Raw genomic sequence first — 22,592 nt, 5'->3', positions numbered from 1 at the left:
TGGATTGTTGTTATTGGTTACTTCAGAGACGGCCCCAATCTTTGTGATCATTTCAAAGCTTGGCCTTTACTGCACAAATCTTCCACGTTTGCACCTCTTTGGGAAATCGGTCCTTCTTTAATCATTTAGAATATCTGGCTTGAAAGAAATGAGAGAGTTTTTAGGAACAAACCTACTTCATGGGCACAAGTTATAGATAAAATAGAGAAACCAATATCTGAAGTTATGCTCTCATATTATTTTAAATTACTGCATACCAAAAAGAATTTTATCAAATAAGATTTTTTTTATTTATGATAATTGGCCTCTTCTTCAGTCTCTCCTTGTTCATGGTTGTCAATCTTCTAGCCCATCTTTCTCGTCCTCACTATCTGGGGTGGTTATTAGGAATTTTGATGGCAATATAATTATAGCAGTCTGTAAGAAGTTACTGCTTGATTCCAATAATGTTGCGGAGATTGAAGCCCTCCTTCATGGTCTCACCCTTGCCACTTTCATGAATATTCCTAACATTATTGTTGAAGGGGACTCTATGGAGGTTTTTAACAAGCTAAAGTATAGATTAGATATGGTTTTGGATAAGCTCACATCTTTTCAATCCTTCAAAATCAAACACTGTTTTCGAGAAACAAACATGTAAGCAATTTTTTTTGGCAAATAAAGCTATTGATGACCCTGTTTTGCAGAGGAAGTAGATGTGAGTCATCTCTTACATCTGATTTAATTTTGATTTGTTGGGGAAGGATGATTTTATCTATCAAAGTATATAGGTATGGCTTTTATTCTCACTCTTTCCCCTCATAAGTTTTCAGTGGAGGTCCCTCATTTTCTGGGATATGGACTACAACATGTTAGAATCAATGACAGTCCCAAAGACACTGAGAGGGGGGGTGAATCAGTGTCTAACCGATTAACAAAATATTTAAACTTATTAAGAACTTTATATCCCAAAACAGTGTACCAATAAATAGGAACCATAACACAAGATATTTAACGAGGAAACCTGATGTGGGAAAAACCTCGATGGGATTTGTGACCCACAATATTCACTCACTGGCCAATGAATAAATATTACTTACAATGAGGGGCTTGCACATGCAGGAAGGGTAGCAGACTAGAGCTCACTGCTCAACTATAAAACAAAAGTCTCACTGACTTACAAAATGGATTATCAAAATCCAATACAATGTACTACTTCAGATCAACATCAACTATGCCAAGTTCAGTACTAGTTTAAGCTCAATCTATATCCAAAACCTTCGTTGTCAACTATATCACCTTATACAAAATATCATCTATATCCTCTCTCTCTCTCTCATATATCATCTCTATCAAAATGACCTATAAGATCTTATACATATATATGAGTCTTTTACAATATGCCATGTCGGCTTTTACAAAAGATAATTACAATATAAAACAATAAACAAAAGTTTATTCCATGTCAGCTTGACTGTCCGTATGCATTATTGCTATTGCCAGTGAAGTGTCTAACGGTGAATGTGGAAGTCTATTGCCAATGCCGGTAACTATCGGTGGGTTGATAGAAGATTGTTAGTTGGTTGCCAGTTGGTTGCCATCAATGACAACATCAACTATTCTCATAAGAGTGTAGAATTCCAACAATCTCCCCCTTTGCCATTGATGGCAACACTTATGAGAAAAATCCAAAAACTGTTCCAAAAACTGAAGTCCAAAAAGTTTCCAAAAAGATGTGCTCCCCCTGAGAAAATGATCTCCTCTAAATAAGAATTTTTCTCTCCACTACTCCCTCTTTGACATCAATGACAAAGGTTGTCAAAAATAGTCAAATGAGTGCAAAAATTTCACTTCAAGGTCTATAACCGGTTGGTTACAATCTGAAAGAAATTTGCCGAAACTAGATTTAGACTCTGCATAAACCTTTTGTTGTCATTTAAGGTTGCCTCAATCTGTTGGATCGTTCCGGTGAGATAATGCATGTGATCTTTTGGTGATCGTTCTCCTTGAAGTAATGCCTTAGATATTTCTATTCTCTGAGAAATAAGATTGTCCAACTTGGAACCAAGTTTATTTTTAAGCTCTCTGGCATTAGACCTTATCGTTGCCTTTTCTTTCTCAAGTTTCTCTAGTTTTTCCTCAAAACCTACCATTTCCTATTCAAAAACTGATATGTGACCAGATGAACCAATTATGTTATCAGCTATGTCATCGATTTCTTTCTGTGTTCTACTGATTTCCTTGTCTATGTCCCCTATCAGAAGGTGAGGTTTGCATGTTTCCATGTATAGCTCCTTGCACTCCAAAATTGTAGAGTTTAGTGTCGGTAGTAATGTATTCAGGTGTTCTGTGCACTTCTTTATGGTGTCATCAAAGAATTTGTCCTTCTCCTTGTCAATTCTCTCCTTTATTGTGTCCTCATTCACTTTATCAATGGTTATTACATTGTCAACAATAAATTTGGACAATGTGTCTGATTTGCCTAAAGAATCCTTAATATGATCTATGTTACAATTTGGTGCAATCAATTTAAGAATAGGTATAGTGTTATCAATTGCCTTGTAGGCCAATGCATTGCAATCTGTTATCTTTTTTATTGAATCCAAAAGTACCTCTGTAACTTTTGTAGGTCTAAATTCACTTGCTGATGTGCTAGATGTCTGACCAATTGCCTTTACTACTTTTGTGCTTCCATCAGTTGTAACCATTTTACTTGCATTTACCTCTAGTGGATTAGTTTGGGTTTGCATCTCAACTTGCAAAGGTTTCTCAGACTGTTTTGATGTCTCAGTGATTGCCAGTTTCTCTGCCTCAGTAGGTTTCTCAGTAAGTTCAACTATCGGTATCCCATTCTCTGGTGGCCCTGTGCCAACATCTTTCCCTTCAATAGGTTTTCCAGTATCTCATGATTTCTCTATTTGGGTTGGGATCTCAACTTCAATAGTTTCTACCGGTTTCTCTACCAAGTTGCCACTATCTACATTGTCTTCCTTAGCCTCTGAACTATCCCTGTCCACAATAATATTTACTTCCTTAGTATCCACATTCATGGTGAAGAGTATCTCAGATTCAGGATTTGTATCATCATATGTAATGTAAGGCCCCGCCAGGAACCCTAAAGGAAAAACAACATAACTAGGCAACTAAAGGGTGAAATAAATTTTTTTTAAAAGATTAAGTGCATTAATTATAACAATAGCATATTTTAATAACACAACGGAAGTCTAACACAAGATTTCCTAAGGGTTACCAATGAAGATTGATTCACATATTATATTAACACCATGGTTAATCCAATTGTCCATTTAATTAGGGAAATTGAATGCTTAAGATTAAAACTACACATACATCTAAATTCCATAATGAAAGAATCAAAGTATTCCAATGCATTTATTTATCCATAAACCATCTATACAAAAGATCAAAGCAACTGAATTAACATACATTCCATTGACATAATATTATAATATCTATAAATACATGGCTTCAAAAAATACCACTGAATCCAAAAGTTACAATATCAAGGTTACATAAAAGTTTGATACAATGACCACAAGGTCTCAACTGAACAATGATCACAAACAAGAGCTGGTACATGAACCACGAACCAAGAAATACCAGCGAAGCCTTTCTTCACTTGAAGATACAATCCAAAACATCCGATGGGAAGTGGCACTACCACCCAACCATGTGATCCCGAAATGGAACCACCCCACCATGCTAGGAGATAGTAGAAAACTCTCAAGCAAGCAAAATAAGACAAGTACGAAAGAACTTCATGACTTCGCAAACATCCATGTGACTCAACTCACAAACACTAGTGACTCTAAGGAGAGAGTTTCATCGCATGGCTTATGGTGGTTACCCTGGTAGGCCTCCATAGGTCCTGGCCCCCATCCTGGGTTATCCTGGTAACCTCTCTCGAACCTCTGGCTACATCTAAGTCTCATGCAAACTCTACCAATCCTTTCGTGAAGACAAGGTGGTAAGTTTTCCATTCCAGGCCTTCTCACCACATCCTGAGCCTATACAAGCACTCAACCATGTGCGAGGCACATTATCTTAATTAATATTATAAACTACCCACCCCCTAATCAATTATTAGGTTATCACTTCTTAACTGACTTTCAACGGGTTATCCTGTCATCCACTTCGGGCGCGGCTCCCACTCGAAATCCACTATCTCTCATGGGACACTAACAGGAAAGGTCTCTCTCTATGAGAACTCTATGGTAAAACAAATAGCCATATCTAATCCTGTCAAACCACAAGTGAAGGATACACAAACAATAACCTAAGATTGACTAGTTGGACAAAACAAACAATGGCTCACATCAACGAGGTTATACAACAACACCTGACCAAGGAGATATAACAACATATGACATAATGACAACTACCCCAGAATTGCAACAAAATTAAGCTTGACTGCAAACACCATTTACACAAGATCCTAATATAGGCAATCTTTTATTTAAATAGCCAAAAGCATAGACTACTTGCAATTGAAGATTTTCCAGAAAGTAAGAAAATACAACTATATTAATACAAGAAAATCAATGTTGTCATTTATCCAATAAGGTTAAATAAATTCACATATGAATTAATCTCCTAATGTGTTTCTAAGCATAAATATAAAATCTAAAAATTACAAGCTCTTCTGAAAATACCCAAACTCTGAATTATATATATATATATATATATATATATATATATATATACATATGTATATAAATGGTATATATATTATATACTTATAATCATCATATTACAAAATATATACGTAAACTCATGAATTAATTTTCACATTATTAAAATAATACTAAAATAATATAATGCCCATAAAAAATAAACAACTTATATATAAATATATATATATATATATATACATATTATATATAACAAATTAATTAACAAAAAACCAAATTACACATCCTTGGCATGAAAACCGAAAGTGCCCATGACCAAAGTATACACAGGGAAACACGAAATCAATAAACTCCCTGCTACCCATGGTAGCACGTACTACCGTAGTAGCATGTACTACTGCCAGTAGCACTGCTACCGCTCTTTTCTAATTCCTAACAAAGGGATAAGTTAACATGCAATAATTAAAAACCATTTTTCTTTCTTTTCTTTTCTCATGCAAATTAATTAATTTTCTAAATAAAGAAACTAAAGCCATACTTTAATTCTAAATAATTCTTTTATTAATTTATTTATTTATTCTTTTATTTATTTAAAATTCTAGGAAACAATAAATGAAATTAATCTAATTTATTTTTCACTAAAATTTAAATAAAATATATTTCTAATATCATGCAGCGTGCAACTTAATTTAATAACTTCTTTTAAATAATTAAATTTATAATCTCAATGCATACAATACATAATTCAAAAATATCAACTATGAGATAACTCCATAAATTTAATTAATTAATTAAAACCACTAAACACACAAACTGAGCAAACCCCAAGCAAAGACTTAGAAAAAGTCAAACAACAATACACGAAGGCCGAACAAACTGACATGATGACCAACTGACGACACTCACAAGAGTGTAACTGAGTAAAATAGGGTCAACTACTACCTCCTCCACTTCCATCAGACAAATATAAGGCACACTCAGACCTGTGAAGCCAGGTGGAGACGATACCCCGTACCTACTTGGTACTTGTACCTCCAATATCCTGCATCATCGAACCACACATGCATATATACAATATAGAAAACACAACATGCACACCAATGAAGGAGAATCATGATGTTCCCTGTCTCATCGGAATGAGTAAAGGAAAATCATCCCCTTGCATCCAATACACTCGCAGACACACAAAATATAATTTCAAATTGCATAGATAAAGTAAAGTGTTAGTACATAGAAATAATCCATAAAATGCCATAAATCACAAGTACTAAAATAATGCAAATAAATTATGCATCTCATATCTAGATAAAGCATGAAATAATGTCATATAAGTCTGAATAACACATCATGGTAATGTATCCACTGAAAGTAAACAATAATAAAATAAGTCTAATAAGTTCAAACGAGAAGGGTACTACATGTAACACCTTTAGTGTCAATAACTGGTGGATCATCTGTGTGTACCAGTACAGTATCCAAAGGTGGTGGTAAATTGTCAGTGATCTTGATGTTTGTAATACCACCAATTTTTCCTTTTCCCTTGTCCTTATCCTTCTGATATACTTTAAATGTCTTCTTCAGTCGGTTCATTTGCTCTTGTTTTTCCTTCTCCACAAAAAATATATCCCAATTATCAGTAGTCTCATCTGCAATCTCTTTTACTCTTCTTGCCATTAAACTTACTTGCCGGTGTCCACTGGTAAAAACAGATCGGTTAGCCTCATAAATTAATTCATTAATTTCCTCTTTTGAATTTACAGGATGTACAGCTAGAAGTTTTTCAATTTTCAGCTTCTTGTCTAATTCCATCACTGCTATCCTTTTTGCTTCCAATCTCCTATAAAGATCATTAGGTATGTCATCCACAACTTCAATTAGAACCTTTTTATAATTGTCCAAATGTAAAATTATACTGTTCTCAATGCTTTCCCTATCAAAATCATTAAATGTGTTATACAGTTTGTGCACATTAGCCAAATTTCCATCATCAGTTATCTCATTCAGTAAATCATTCAAAGAAGGAGTAACAAGTTGTTGTTTCTTCTTTGGTGTGAGTTTCTTTGGTGGTCCCCCTACTGCCTGTTGTTTCTTCCTCGGAGTCCTTGCTCTCTTAGGTGAAGGAGAGGGCACTGGTAAAGGTTTTCTCTTCCTCCTTTCAACTCTCTTAAACTCTGTTGGTTTCTCACTGTCGGTTCCGGAAGATGTGTCAACCGGTGAAATATGTGCCTCTGGTTGAAGTCCTTCAAGCTCACTAGCCGATATGCCACTGATGTTCATTACATTTTCCTTGATTTCCTTAGCTTTCTTAGAAGAATCTCTAATATATTTTTCTCTTTTCTTTCTTTCCTTCAACAAATTCACATCACTTTGAATAGTCTTAGCACTACCAAAAACCTGTTCTGATGGTTCTCTCGGTGCATCCAGTAAAGATTTTGCATATGTCTCAAGAATGTTAAGATCTACCTCATATTCCATTTTAGTCAGCCAGATAGTTCTAGTGAGTACAACATCCATCTATGTCTCATCTCTCTTGATAACAAAGCAGATCTCTTTGTCATATTTGTCTACTGCACTCTGTGGTAGTCTTTCTCTAGTTCTCATTTTAGCTTGGAAAGTTTTGAAGTATTCAATTATGTTATTGTCTCTAGCAGTTCCCATGCTGGTAAAAGCTTCCTATAATTTTTTTCTTACCAGTATATCATATCCAAAGTCTTTAGGTCCTGTACTAGGGATCTCCTTAGTGAAATACAACATTAAACATACCAAAAGATTTCCAAAGCGGAATGTCCCTTTCTTATCTCCTTTAATCTTTTTCAAATTGTCAATGAGTTCATCTTTTAGTCATTCACACAAATCTATCATTGTATTGTTGTTAACCATCTCATAAGCACTATTTATACAAAGACTAGAAACTAAATTTAGCCTATTAGCATGTGTAGTCTTGTAACCTAGAACTATACTTACAAATCTCACATTGATGTCCTTGATATCATTTACTCTCAATGATCTATTGTCAGATGTTGCTCTGGTTAGGGTCATTACTTTTTTGTTAGGAATCTTCTTAGTCTTATCAGGTCTGCTGTCGGTTGAGGGTAAACCAGTTATTGCCCTAATTACTTGTCGGGTTATTTTGCAAACAAAATCCAACCATAAGAATTCTCCATGTGCTCTACTCAAAACACTTCTTACTACTTCCTCTAGAAATTGGGGAATGCTTAGTATCTCAACAAAACCTAGAGTTTCTACAATCTTGTGTTTGGGCTTAACAACACCATGTTCATCATAAATTACCTTAGTAAACATTTTCATCAATTATTCAGAACCTAGTTCTTCTATATTGCAATGTATGTAAATCCTAGGGTCTTTTGCAAATGCTACACCTTTAGGAATTTTTGAAAATGCCCTTACAGAGTCATCTTGCTTAGCATCTTCGAGAATTATTTTAAATATAGGCCTAGGTCATTTCACATTTTCCACAATGGTAGGGTTTCGAATGAACTTGGGAGTAGAAGAAGAAGCCATTGAAAAATACCTTCTACTGCTTGAAAATATTCTGAATGCTTGAAGAAATCACTTTGCACCTTTGCCTTGAATGCCTTCACTTTGTTTTCGCACTCTTTGCTAATTTGAATGCTCAGTGAGTCAAAAATGAGGGAAATCAGCTGATTTATAATAACATTTCTCTCACCAACTGCATTAAATGCTTGTTGGTTAAGTGAAAACTTAACACATCTGCTGATAAGGAAGAAATCTATCTTCTCACCATCAACTAAGGGTAATTCGCATGATTTTCAACTTGTTGCAATACCTCCAAAGGGTTACTTCTCAGTTGTATGAAGAATCTCCTATTGGTGGAGCATTACTCTTTTCTACCGGTATAGAGATAGTTTCATCAACTATCTGATCTCTATTTTTAATCCATTGTTTTGAAAATTCTTGCTTTACCTCATCTACCTTTTCTTTGCCTTTCAAACTAGATCCTTTATTGTTTGTGGGTGAAGTCTTGTTTCTACAAAATTTAGCAATATGTCCAATTTTTTTACAAGCATAAAAAGTCACATTATTCCTCTAAATAGCCTTTCCATATCCTATGTCGGTTTGTGTTCTTTATTGATTAGATAAGTGTCTATATCTTCCACAAACATAACATTTCACATTCATTCTGCAATTTTCTAAATTATGACCGACTTTGTTGCATTTGGAACATTGACCGGTGGGTGCATTAATATTCTGATTGTTTCTAAATCTACATTGATTTGCTCTATGATCATATTTGTTGCAATTGAAACATTTTCCATTAAACTTATAAGCATTAGGTTGTCTTACTAGTTTGTTTTGATCTAGATTGTTTGCAGTATCGAAACTTTCTCCAACTTCAAATCCAAGTCCATTTGTATCTCCATTAGGTTTTTGACTTTTCAACATGTCATCAAGCTCCTCTGAACTTTTCTTGAATTTATCTTTGTGTTGATTTGGAGTAGCCAACTCATTTTCTAGAATTCCCTTTTATCTCATAAGCTTGGTTTTATCATGTTGCATGTGAATCAGATCTGTCTTCAACATATCATTTTCATGGCTAAGTCTTAGATTTTCATTTGCCAGCATCATTGAGTCTCCTAGTAAAGTCTTCTTCATTCTTCTTCCTATCTTTAATATCTTTGCATAACCTCATAGTCATATCTTGCATTTCATTCTTCATATTACTATTTTCCTATCTCAACTTGTTTGCAAGTTCTCTAAGAGTTTCTTTTTCATCATCATCTTTCTACATCTTCTCATGAAGTTCTTTTATTTTATTTTGTGCTATAGCAAAGTTCTCCTGAAGTCCTTTAATGAATTCTCATGCAGTCCTTAGATCATCTTCAAGTTTGATATTCTTCTATTTCTCTGCATCATAATCTACAAGAGCTCCTTCCAATTGTTTTCTTAAGTTCTCCATCTGTACCAGTGTCAGAATATTCCTCAAGTTGTTAGGCTTTTGAAAATAGAGGACAAGGCTCTGATACCAATTGTTAGAATCAAGGACAGTCCCAAAGACACTGAGAGGGGGAGTAAACCAGTGTCTAACTAGTTAATAGAATATTTAAACTTATTAAGGACTTTGTATCCCAAAATAGTGTATCGGTAAATAAGAATTAAAGCAGCAAATAAGAACAACAGAGACAACATAGAGAACACACCATAACACAAGATATTTAATGAGGAAACCCAGTGTGGGAAAAACCTTGGTGGGAGTTGTGACCCACAATATTCACTCACTGGTCAATGAATAAATATTACTTACAATGAGGGGCCTGCACATATAGGAAGGCTAGTAGCCTAGAGCTCACTGCTCAACTACATAATGGAAGTCTCACTAACTTACAAAATGGATTATCAAAATCCAATACAATGTACTGCTTCAGATCAGCATCAACTATGCCAAGTTCATTACTGGTTTAAGCTCAGTCTATAACCAAAACCTTTGCTATGAACTATATCACCTTATACAAAATCCTCTCTCTCTCATATATCATCTCTATCAAAATGACCTATAAGATCTCATACATATATATGAGTCTTTTACAAAATGCCATTTCGGCTTTTACAAAAGATAATTACAATATAAAACAATAAAGAAAAGTTTATTCCATGTAAGCTTGAGTGTCGGTATGCATTATTGCCACTGCCGGTGAATGTGGAAGTCTATTGTTGGTGCCGGTAATTGCCAGTGGGGTGCCGGTAATTGCCAATGGGTCAACAGTATAGATCATCCTATTTAATTTGTGTTTGGTGACATTCTTGGTTCCTCATATCCTCTTATTCAGATGCTATGGATGTTTTATTTTTTGAGGCTTCATTTCACATTCATTTCTATATTGTTTGATTTTTGTGACTCTTGGGTGTGCACATCCGCTAACAATGATCTTAGTTAGAAGGTATGCAGGGATTACTAGATTGGAATTGGATAGTAGTGTGGATTCTACATTGGTTTCCACAGATGATGTTGTGGTTATAATTTCTATTTCTACAATTGTGGTTGGTATCTTGTCAAAAGGATTGTGGATTATCATGGGTGAGGGTGGGGTAGTTCTTTATGATAATTCTCTCTTGTTACTCACGCTACAACGGGGGTTTTATTCTTGGTTCTTTCCCGTCAGTATGCCCGCTTGAACTAGGCTTTCTTAATTAATAAATTTCCAAAGGACAAAAACTAAACAAAAAACTGGCATAAACAAATTTGAAAAAAAAATACTGTATTGTGACAAAATTCATGCCGAACCCTAGCCTTTTCATCAAATCAAGTCATCATGCATTTATCCTGGTTTTCTTTATTTTTTCATTTCATTCTCTTTCATTTGTATCTTTGTTGTGTCAATGGTCAAAGCTTTCAAATACATTTGGCATGGAGAAGAATAGACAAACACGAAGGAAGGAAAAACCCTAATGTTTTTGAAGATGTGACAATGTGCCCCTTCCCTATGGAGAACATATTTTAGACTTAAAAATTGGCATTACTACATCATGTAACACACTATATAGTAGAGAGAGTGAATGAAATAAATATTAAGGATTTCACTAATCTAAGGTGGGATGCATTCAAATCTTAATAAGTGTTAGAACATTATGTTTCAATCAATATTTCATATTAATATAAGTATTAGAACATTATGTTTCAATCAATATCTCAGTGTATAGAGATTATTTTTTCTAATATTGAAGTAAGGATTACTTACAAAGTAATAGTTTTCTCCCATTCTTCCATCATAATATATAGCTAATTTATGGTAATTACAACCTAATATGTTATGCAACAAATCTATCATTTATCTAGCATATATAAGAAAAATTTACTCATATAAAATATAGTAATTGTCGATATAAATGTTTGTTATTACAGACATTTGGAGGATATTTTATCTGAAATTAGGACAAAGTAGTAAATCAGTAAATGAAAATTTGTCATTTATCAAACATATATATCATATTTTTGGCCTATAAATATAGTGGAATGGACTAAATTCTTCCTCTAATAGATTAATAACAATGTCTAATAATAACACCACTTAGCTTAATAAGTGGGTAGAGTAAACATATAATAGGAATAACACCTCTGTGCCTAATAATAACAATGCCTAAATTCTTCCTCTAATCCATGTGATTTTAGACACCTTTAAGAACATTATGTTGCAGTCAATATTTCATATTAATATAAGTATTAGAACATTATGTTTCAATCAATATCTCAGTGTATAGAGATTATTTTTTCTAATACTCAAGCAAGGATTACTTACAAAGTAATAGTTTTCTCCCATTCTTCCATCATAATATAAAGCTAATTTATGGAAATTACAACCTAATATGTTATGCAATAAATCTGTCATTTATCTAGCATATATAAGAAAAATTTACTGATATAAAATATAGTAATTGTCGATATAAATATTTGTTATTTACAGACATTTGGAGGATATTTTATCTGAAATTAGGACAAAGTAGTAAATCAGTAAATGAAAATTTGTCATATATCAAACATATATATCATGTTTTTGGCCTATAAATATAGTGGAATGGACTAAATTCTTCCTCTAATAGATTAATAACTGTCATGCTCTTGAAGTGTACCTGTACCTGCAACCACAATGCACTCAATAAATCATTACAAGCAATGGTTAGAAAATTGAAACAATGGAAGACAAAACCATAGCTAATTGACTTATTGCCTCCTAGTAAATGCGAGCATGAATTTTGCTCTCAGATCTCAGTATGCAAATTCCAGTGACTTGACTACACTTAGATGGAGGATTTGAATGCTGAAAATGCATGATCTAGCAAGAATAGCATGATTAAACTATATGAATGATTGATTATCCTAGCATGATTAAGCTAAGATTTAAGCTAAATTGAGCATTATAACATTGCTAAGAATGATAAACTATAAGGTAGATGCCTATAATAACAATGCAAATGATGAAATCAAATTGGGACCCTTATTGCTCCAAAATGAGGTCTATTTATAGGATTTCCCAAGGCTAGGGGCGAGTTGGCATGAATCAACAATTGAGATTGATCTGAAGATATCAATGATTAAATTGGAGGAAGTTGGCAAAGGGAGTTGGATTAAAGGGAACACTTAGTGACAAGTGTCACAAAGGTTCTAGAAGATGTTGGATGAAAGGGGACAAGGTGGTAGGTAGAATGGCTTAGGTTTAGGAATGGTTAGGTTTAGGAGTGGTAGAAGTTAGGAGAATTTGAATTTAGAAATTCAAATATTAGGAAAATGACTAATTAATCTCAACAACTCATAAATGATTTATTTTAATTAATTAGGAGTTGGAAGAAATGATTTTGGCGAGGGAATTAATCAATTTGAATTAATTAATTAAAGGAGTGAAATGAACCCATTTAGTAAATCCTTAGATTTATTAATAAGTAGATGACAGAGAGACTTAATCAAATTGCTTAGTGAATTCAATTAAATTGGGAAGGAGAGATTAATTAAATAATTGCTTATTTAATTAATTATCTTCAGACCATTTTTTAGGTGTATACAATAACAATGTCTAATAATAACACCACTTATCTTAATAAGTGGGTAGAGTGAACATATAATAGGAATAACACCTCTATGCCTAATAATAACAATGCCTAAATTCTTCCTCTAATCCATGTGATTTTAGACACCTCTTAGCCTAATAAGTGGGTAGAGTGATTATATAAGAATGTGTGAACATGAAAAATGTGATAAGTGGTAGGTATATAATATCTCAATTCCATTGTATTATTAAGAATTAAATGATAGCTAATCAAACATTTGAATATTTACATATTATAGATATTCAATTCTATTTCACTATTGATTAATTCAACTTGATCATCTATATGACAAAAATATTTTTTGTATTGTAAAAGTAAAATAAAAACTACTAGAATACAAAATTGAAAATTCATGATTTAAATCTAGCAAATATAATTAAACTAGCATATATTTATTATTATTATATATAAAGTAAGCCTAGAGATATGGAGGCTTTAATTTTTCTATTATTTCAATAACTTAACTTTATTGTACTAAAAAATTAAAGCCTCGAGGCTTACTTTATATATATAATAATATATATATGGTAGTAGCATCAAGAGGTGCAACACATAGGAAATTAAATAAATGATATTGATAATAATTTTATAACTAAGAGAAAATTATTTAAAATCAAATTAAATATAAAATAATAATTTTTTTAAATTGTTTATATAAATGAATAATAATAATAATTTTTTAATTTGAATATATGTTTTCATATAAATTATTTAAATCAAATTTCATGGTAATTAATAATTTTTAAACTTAAATAATTAAAAGTTAATAAGATTACTTCAACATTTAAAAAAAATTAAGTTGACCCTTACTAAAGGCAAACCCAAATTAAAACCTCCCTTTTAAAACTATAATCTTGATTGAACCCTAATTCAATGGTTAATATGTTTAATTAGGTTTAGGGTGAGGGTTCGATATGATTTAAGGTTATAGTTCACTTTGATTTAGTTTTAGGGTCAATGTTCAATGTGGTTTAGAGCTACCACTAAATTTAGGTTCACTATTAATGGTAGGGTGAACAATTTATTTAAGGGTTAAGGCTAAATTTGATTTATGTTTAAGATTGGGTTTTGATTTTGGTTTAGTGTTAGGGTTAATTTTTCTTATTTTTAGAGTCAAAATCAAATATAGATTCACAATTAGGGTTGGGATTATAACACTAACCCTAATTTAATAAGGGTTATAGTTGAATTCAATTTAGTGTTCAGTTCTGTTTAGGGTTAGGGTTTTATTTGGTTTAGTGTTCAATTATGTTTAAGGTTAGGGTTCAATTTGGTTTAGTGTTAAGGTTATGGTACAATTTGGTTTAGGTTTACGGTTATGATTCAATTTGGTTTAGGATTAGAATCATGGTTCAATTTGGTTTAGTATTAGGGTTTAATTTTATTTAGTGTTATTTTTCAATTTGATTTAAGATATAGATTTAATTTGGTTTAGTGGAAGGGTTAGCTTTAGGGTTCAACTTGCTTTACGGTTAGAGTTAGGGTTCTTGTTAATGATCGGGTGAACAATTTATTTAAGGGTTAAGGTTTGATTTGATTTATGTTTAAGATTGGGTTTTAATTTGGTTTAGGATTAGGGTTCAATTTCTCTTAGTTTTAGAGTCAAAATCAAATATAGAATCAAAATTAAGGTTGGGATTATAACACTAACCCTAATTGAATAAGGGTTATAGTTGAATTTGGTTTAGTGTTAAGGTAAGGGTTAAGATTTAATTACCTTTCTAGTTAGGGTTTAATCATAATTAGTGTTAAATTAGGATTATGTATGGTTTCATTAAAATTCAATTAGAATCTAATTATGATTAAAATAATATTAGATATATAATTACAAGTTGGGTTCAAATTAAAACATTAACCCTTAATTGAATAAGGTTTAGAGTTTAATTTTATTTAGTGTTAAATTAGGTGTAGACTTAGGGTTCCATTTTGGTTTAGTGTAAGATGCACAATTTGATTTTGTTTAGTGTTATGGTTAGGGCATGATTTGGTTTAGGGTTAGGGTTCAATTGGGTTTAGATTTAGGTTTCAATTTGTTATAGTGGCTAATTATGTTTATGGTAAGAGATAAGTGTGGTTTAGTGTTCAATTATCTATAAGGTTAAATTTTAATTTTGTTACATATTAGGGTTAGGGTTTGATTTGGTTTAAGGTTATCATGAAAGTTGGTTGTGTTAGTTTTATTGTACAATTTGGTTTAGAGTTAGAGTTAAGATTCAATATGGTTTAATATTTAATTTGGTTTAGGGTTATGGTTCAATTTTATTTATTGTTGGGCATAATTTATTTTAGGTTTAGGGTTAAATTTGGTTTAGGGTTAGATTTCAGTTTGGTTTAGAGTTTAGTTAGGTTTAAGTTTATTCAATTTTCTTTCTAGTGTTAGGTTAGGGTTCAAATAGGTTTAGTCTTATAGATAGGGTTTCATTAGTTTCACAATTATAATTCAATATGGGTAAGCACTTGATTTGGTATAGGATTACAATAAGTTTAAATCTAATCTACTATTCAATTAGGTATAAGGTTATAGTTCAATTTGGATTTTGGTTTCGTCATAAGGAAATGGTTCAATTTGGGTTGAATTTGGGGTCAAGATTAGTGTTATGGTTAGCATTCAATTTGGTTTACTGTTTAATTAATTTTAGGGTTAGGGTTTAACTTAGTTAGGTTTAGGTTTAGTGTTCAATTTGGTTTAAGGTTAACAATTTGATTAAAGGTTAGGGTTCAATTTGGTGTAAGTTTCGGGTTACGGTTCAATTTGCTTTAGTGTTCAACTAGGTGTAGAGTTAATGTTAAATTTTGTTTGGGTCTAGGATTAAATTTGATATACTATTAGAATAATGATTTGATTTAGATTAGTGTTTTTGAATAAGAGAAAATAGGTTTTGATGGGCCCCTAAAACCCATTACAAATAAAAGATCATAAGATATACATTAAAGCGCTACATGACACAAAAGACAACAAACAAGAAAAGGACAACTAACCAGCAAAAAAGGTCAACAAATGAGAGACAACAAACAACAAACAAGACTGATCGAGAAAGAGCCTAGGCTAAGTAAAGTTTTGAAGCATCTCAGTGGCTTCCAGCTCGAGTTGCTCCATATTATCAGTCATTCGCTTGATATCATCAATTTCCTTTCTTTGGCTTTGCCTTTTTTCTGGTGCTCGCACGGGTTCTTCTTCCAAGACCGATCTCCATATATTTAGGGGTGTCTTCCTTTACATCAATGATGCCTGCAGAGGCCTTATCCCCATGATCATTATCGAGATTACTGATAAGAGCCTTCATACTAGAAGAGGTGGCCTTTAGGATCTTATGAATTCACTCCCCAATCTTCTTGAGCGTGTTATCAACCCCTTCCAGTCTTTTTTCAGTAGCCCCAACTCTGTTCTCCAGGATTTTGAAGCTATTATGTTGAGCATTAATGATCTCCTTAGCATTACTAATTGCTTTGCTAAGTTCACTGAGACACTCGGGGAGGGAGCTAAATTTACTAGTGCCAATAGCTTCTAAAGTCTCAATTTTTCTAGCTTCCTAGGCTTGCTTGGTCTTTATGTTAGTGATTTCCTTTTGCACCTAGAGGAAAACCTTGTTGAAGCTATCCATGTCATTTTTGATGCAAAGGTCAATATCCAGATGAGGGCCTTCCTGGGCCTTGTCTCCCACATGATCCAAATTCTCCTCGAGTGAGCTTCTTTCATGGTCATGTCCTCCCCTGCCAAACCCTTATCCTTATAACTAGTCATGAAAGGCGATCGATTCTTGGTTCCCACTTCCTCATTTTTTAGAGTTTTCCTTTTCTGCTTCTTGCTCGAGAGGATTTGGACCTCCTCACTATCAGTCATCAGTCTCATCTTCCTCCTCATACTAGCTATCATCATCCTCCCCCCTCTGCTTCCTTTTGGCCGACCATTTGTTCTATAGCTCATGCCCTATTTTTCTTTTTCTCTTGCTCAAATCAATGATTTGGGGGTCGTCCTCTGCCTCAGCTTGTGTGTCATAGCCATCACCATCATTATCTAAGTCATCCAATTCCTCTTCTGACTCAGAAACCTCTACAATGTTTAGATGGATGGTGGTATTCTTGATGTGATTATGCAAAATCACCATCGGACCCTCATGCATTGCAGGATTGGTTTTAGGGTTGGAAATTGCATCCTTTATCCCAGCATTTAGGGCGCAAAACTGGTAATATGGAATGAAAATTTTCTCTTTATACTGAAAATGGTTAAGAATAAAAAATGATAATTGTAAACCCTAATAAATCTCCAATCTAAAATGATAAATTCCATAATAGAAAGCAAAACTCTTTGCCAAATTAACTTAATTACCTTTGGCGAGTAGTAAGTATGGTTGCCCTTCACCAATCTGGGTTTCTCCTACTCATCCTTAGGAAATTTCTTCACAACAGCATCTGAAAGCTTGCTATCCCTATAGAACTTGATGTCATCCATCAAAAGACCCATAGCCTCAGCAATCATGGTTTCATTCACCTTGACCTTCTTGCTACCAATGGTCAATGTGCCTTTATTCCAACACTTTTTGAAAATTCTTGTAATTTTTTATCGTTTCTCTTGCATTCTCTCCATGAAATCAGTCATCTTGGCTACTTGCAACACAACCCACACCTAAGGATGGTCCCTCCATTTATCAATAGAGGTTTCCTCCATTCTCTTTTGATTTCCACCTATATTGTTATCGTTATTTTTCAACTGTGAATTCCTGCAAATACCTTTCTTCGCTATGAACTTTCTGTGAGAAACCACTAAAAGAAAATGGAAATTTCTAATTCTTCTGCTCGATAAGGAAAAAAGTACCCATAAAGAATGCGAGGTAATCCTGCCATTATTAATGTACCTCCTTCTCGGCTGCATACAAAACTGACTCCTACTGCCATGACCTCCCTTATCATCTCTGGAAATGATTTCAAATCCGACCTTTCTTACCATGAATCTTTCTTAAATTAAAATGTAACATGCCACACGAGGGAGCTCCTCCTCGCTATTCCAGATCTTGATTTTCTCGCTCTATATTGCCTCATTGGCTGCCCAGCCAGCACACATGTTGGCCTCTCTGTAATCATGATAAATGTAGCACTTATCAAACCCCTCAAGCAACTCCCTGGCAGAATCAATGATGGTTTTAATCATCCACGAGGGTTGGTGTTTACCAAGGCGGCAACTAATAATTTTTTTAGAATTCCCTTCCAACCATAACACTTTGACACCTAGATTATATGCTAATTTGATAGTTTGGAGGGCATCCATAGCTTCATCTAGATGATTAGTCTGAATCCCCAAGGGAAAGGAAACCACCCCAATACAAAAGCCAACACCATTTGAGATAACTCCACCACAATCAACAGGCCCTAGGTTATCTTTAGTAGCTCCATCAAAGTTAGCCTTAAACCAGACATTAGGGGAAAAGACCAACTGCACATACTTCTTTTGATTTGGCTGGTGTTGGTGTCCATGTATGTTGGGATGTTCCAGCTCTTAAGAACATCAAAGTCCTCCTTATTATTACAGTAATGCTCTCCCCTAGCTATGACATTGTCAACACAATTATATTTTATCTTAGCCCACACAATGTCAGAGGTGTTAATATCATTCCTAAAGATTTTTTTATTCCTCTCTTTCCATATTCCCCAAAGGATATGTGCGAAGGAAAACTTCTATAAATTTCTTATAGTCGGATTATTAGTACTGCAGTGCCAGCTCCTGAAACGGTCTTGAATCTCCTCAGGGAAAAGCCAATTCAAACCCTAATGTTGAAAACATATAGCCTAGATAGGATGAACATAAGGACAGTATATAAAAATGTGGTTCATTGATTTCTCTTCATTGAGACAAAGATAACATTTGTTGGGGATGCAGAAACCCCTCTTTCTCAAGTTATCAGTGGTTAGAATCTTTTTTTGCAAAAGAATCCATAAAAAGGATATTAATTTTAGGATTCAAACCTAAATGTTAGGCCTTATCTCATCAGGGGCTATTTTCTTGGGACTGAGCCAGCATAAGGACAACAAAAGATACAAAATAAATCCCTGAAGAGGTACCGCTCCACACCATATGATCTTCACTTCTAGTTTTTAAAATTGCATGGTTGATCATTAAGTTTACTTGCTTTAGGTTGGGATCAATAGAGATGAGTTCCACCCACTTTTTATCTCTTCAGTAATCAACAACTTTAACACCGAACTTCTCTTTACAAGTCTGGATGACCATCTAAGAGGCACAATTATTAAGAGGGGCTCCTCCAATCCAGACATCATCCTAGAAATCCACCTTCCTGTCATTACCTATGGCCCAGACATTGCCTAAACTAACAATACCTTTTTAGCTTGGATAACACTGTTCCAAATAAAAGAGCCACTTGGTATCCGATCAAAGGCAAGGAAATCTTCCATGGTAGAAACCACCTGTAAGTACTTAGCCTTCCAGATATCATTCCATTCTCCATTTCCATGTTAGATTCTCCAGATTTATTTGGATAGAAGATTCTTATTCAAGGTTCTAATATTTATTAAGCCCAAACCCCCCATTTTTTTGGGTTTACAAACATTATCCCAGGATATGAGTGTCACTATCTTCTTCTCCTCAACCCCAGACCATAGGAAGTCTTTCTGAATTTTCTTAATAGCATCGGCAAATTTTCCAGGGATTTTGAAGAGGCTCAAAGCATAAACCAGAAGACTCTGGAGAGAAGATTTTAAAAGATGGATTTTTCCAACTTGACTAAGAAGGGTACCTTTCCATCTTGCTAGCTTCCTACTGAATCTGTCAACAAGACTATTCTAGAACAACTCTAAAGGTTTCATGCCCAAAGGGAGACCTAGGTAAATAGAAGGAGGCTTTCCAATTTTGCACCCAAGGATCCGAGCCATCCTAATCTATTTGTCCTCTGGTGTGTTGATGAAGAAAACAAAACTTTTCTCCAAATTAATCATTGAGTATGAATTAGTGTTTGATTAGGCTTACGGTTAGGGTTAGGGTCTAATTTGATTTAGGCTTTGGGCTCAATTTGGTATATGATTAAATTTTGTATTTAGTTTAGGGTAGAATTTGTCTTAGAGTTAGTATTAGGCATAGAGGTCAATTTGGTTTAGGGTTACAATTTAATTTAATTTATTATTAGGGTTACAGTACAATTTTTCTTATAAGTAGGGTTCAAGCTGAATTTGATTTAGGGTGAGGATTCAATATATTTTAGGATTACAATTCAATTTGGTTGTGTTATGGTTTTAAACTTGGTTATGGGTTCAGTTAGGATTCAATCTAGTTTTATGCAAGGGTTATGGTTTTATTAGTTCTATAATTTAAAGTTAGGGTTCACATTGATTTAATTGTGTTAAAGTTAAAATTGGTTTAGTGTTAGGGTTAAATTTCAATTTTCTTTACAATTTATTTTGGTCTATAAGTAGGGTTAGAGATGGATTTCATTTAAGGTTAGGATTATAAAATAAAAGTATTGATTTATTGTTAAGGTTAGGGTTTATTTTGGTTTGGTGTTAAAGTTGAATTTGTTGGAATCCAAGAACACTAAGAGGGGGGGGTGAATCAGTGTTCTACCTGAATGATCAATTTTAACCCTATTAAAACATGCATTCACCAACCGGTATATTGGTACATATATAAATGAAAGAAGTAAAGAAACAAATAAGCCAATCACACAATTTAATACCATAACACAGATAATTATACATGGAAAATCTCAAAAAAGAAAAACCATAGTGATATTTGTGACCAACAATATCATTCCACTAGCTATATGAACAAATATTACAAAATATGGGGGCATGCACTTGCAGGAAGGCTTACAGCCTAGAGCACACTACTCATCACAAAAAGGAGTCTCACTAACTACATAAAAATCTAGACTACAATCCGGAAAAATGAGTGTACTGCAAAGATAGAATCTTCTATGCTTGAATACAGTTCTGATTAAACTTTGTCTATTCTAGTTCTGAACCCTAAACCCTTACCGAAATAACCTCTGATATAAATACCCTCACATACATGATCTCTCTCACATATCTCGCATCTTCATTACATTTAATATATCATCATATCTCATATTACAAAATGATCTAATCAACTGACCTGTATACCCTTTACAATCAATCATGCCTTATGTCATCTTAATAAGATAATTACAAAATGAATATACATGTTGGCTCAAAAACATAAATATCAAAATCAATTATCGTTGTCGGATCTCCCAAATGATGTCAGCCTCCTATACCAATAACTTGATGAAGACACATCAGCCTGCAATGTCGATAACCAAAGAATTACTTCCAATTGGTGAAGATATCTACTGGTGCTGGTGAAGTGTCTGTCAATAAACAACCAAACCAAAATATGAAAGCTGGAACATGTTTCCATCAATGACAACAAATTGAAACCAATCAAATGAGTGTCAATTGCCAACAATCTCCATCAATGACAACAAATTGAAACCAATCAAATGAGTGTCAATTGCCAAAAATCTCCATCAATGACAACAAATTGAAACCAATCAAATGAGTGTCAATTGCCATTACTTTCATGGTCAGGGCTAGGTTTTTTTAACCATGCTTTCCTATTTTTTGGGGGGTTTGAGGGAGCCATCAAAAATTGTCCTTGTGTATGACATGAAGGTTAGGGGAGCCTTTCAAAACCCACATGTGTGCTTTTAGATTTTTGTCTTGTGTTTTGGTTGTGGGAGTGTTGTTCGTTCCACAGGCATGCTAGATGCTAGCAATTTAAAAGGGCCCAGTCTGGCTAGCGATGGTTTTTGGTTAAGGGTTAGTTGTATTGTTGGTAAGCTGATGACTATGTTACTGGTTATGGGAGCCTGGGAAAACCCTTGTTTGCGGGTTTTGGGAGCCAGTTTAAAACCCTTGGTGAAGGTTAGGGGAGCCTTTCAAAAATCCAATATTTTGTACATTTAAGGAGCCTTGTAAAACCCTTGTTTATGTGTTAGGGATGCTTTGTGTTTGGTTTGTGGCTTTGCTACTGGTTCACTGATGTTCTTTTCTTTTAAAAGCATTGATATGTGGGTTCCAGATCTTGGTAAAATCTGAGGGTTTCATGTCCCTTCAAAACCTGTGGGGTTTCAGGTCCCCTCAAAACCTATTTACGAGGTTTTTGGTCCCCTCAAAACCTGTTTACCCTTAATAAACATAACCCCCTGAGCTAAATATCCATCTATGATCATGAATTGAACAAAATACTCCATACCTCCACATCTCCACATCTCCCGATTCCAAGAATATATTATTTTTCACCTATACCTCCCCCTTTGACATCAATGCCAAAAAAAAATACCAAAATTCGGGACCAAGAATGAAAGATTGCACAAAGAATGTCCCAAAATATCTTACTGGAGATGAATATATTTAAAAATT

This window comes from Cryptomeria japonica, chromosome 11, assembly GCF_030272615.1.
Source record: "Cryptomeria japonica chromosome 11, Sugi_1.0, whole genome shotgun sequence".
Classification (NCBI taxonomy): domain Eukaryota; kingdom Viridiplantae; phylum Streptophyta; class Pinopsida; order Cupressales; family Cupressaceae; genus Cryptomeria; species Cryptomeria japonica.
The sequence above is the reverse complement of the archived record's forward strand: the minus strand, read 5'-3'. Positions refer to the sequence as shown.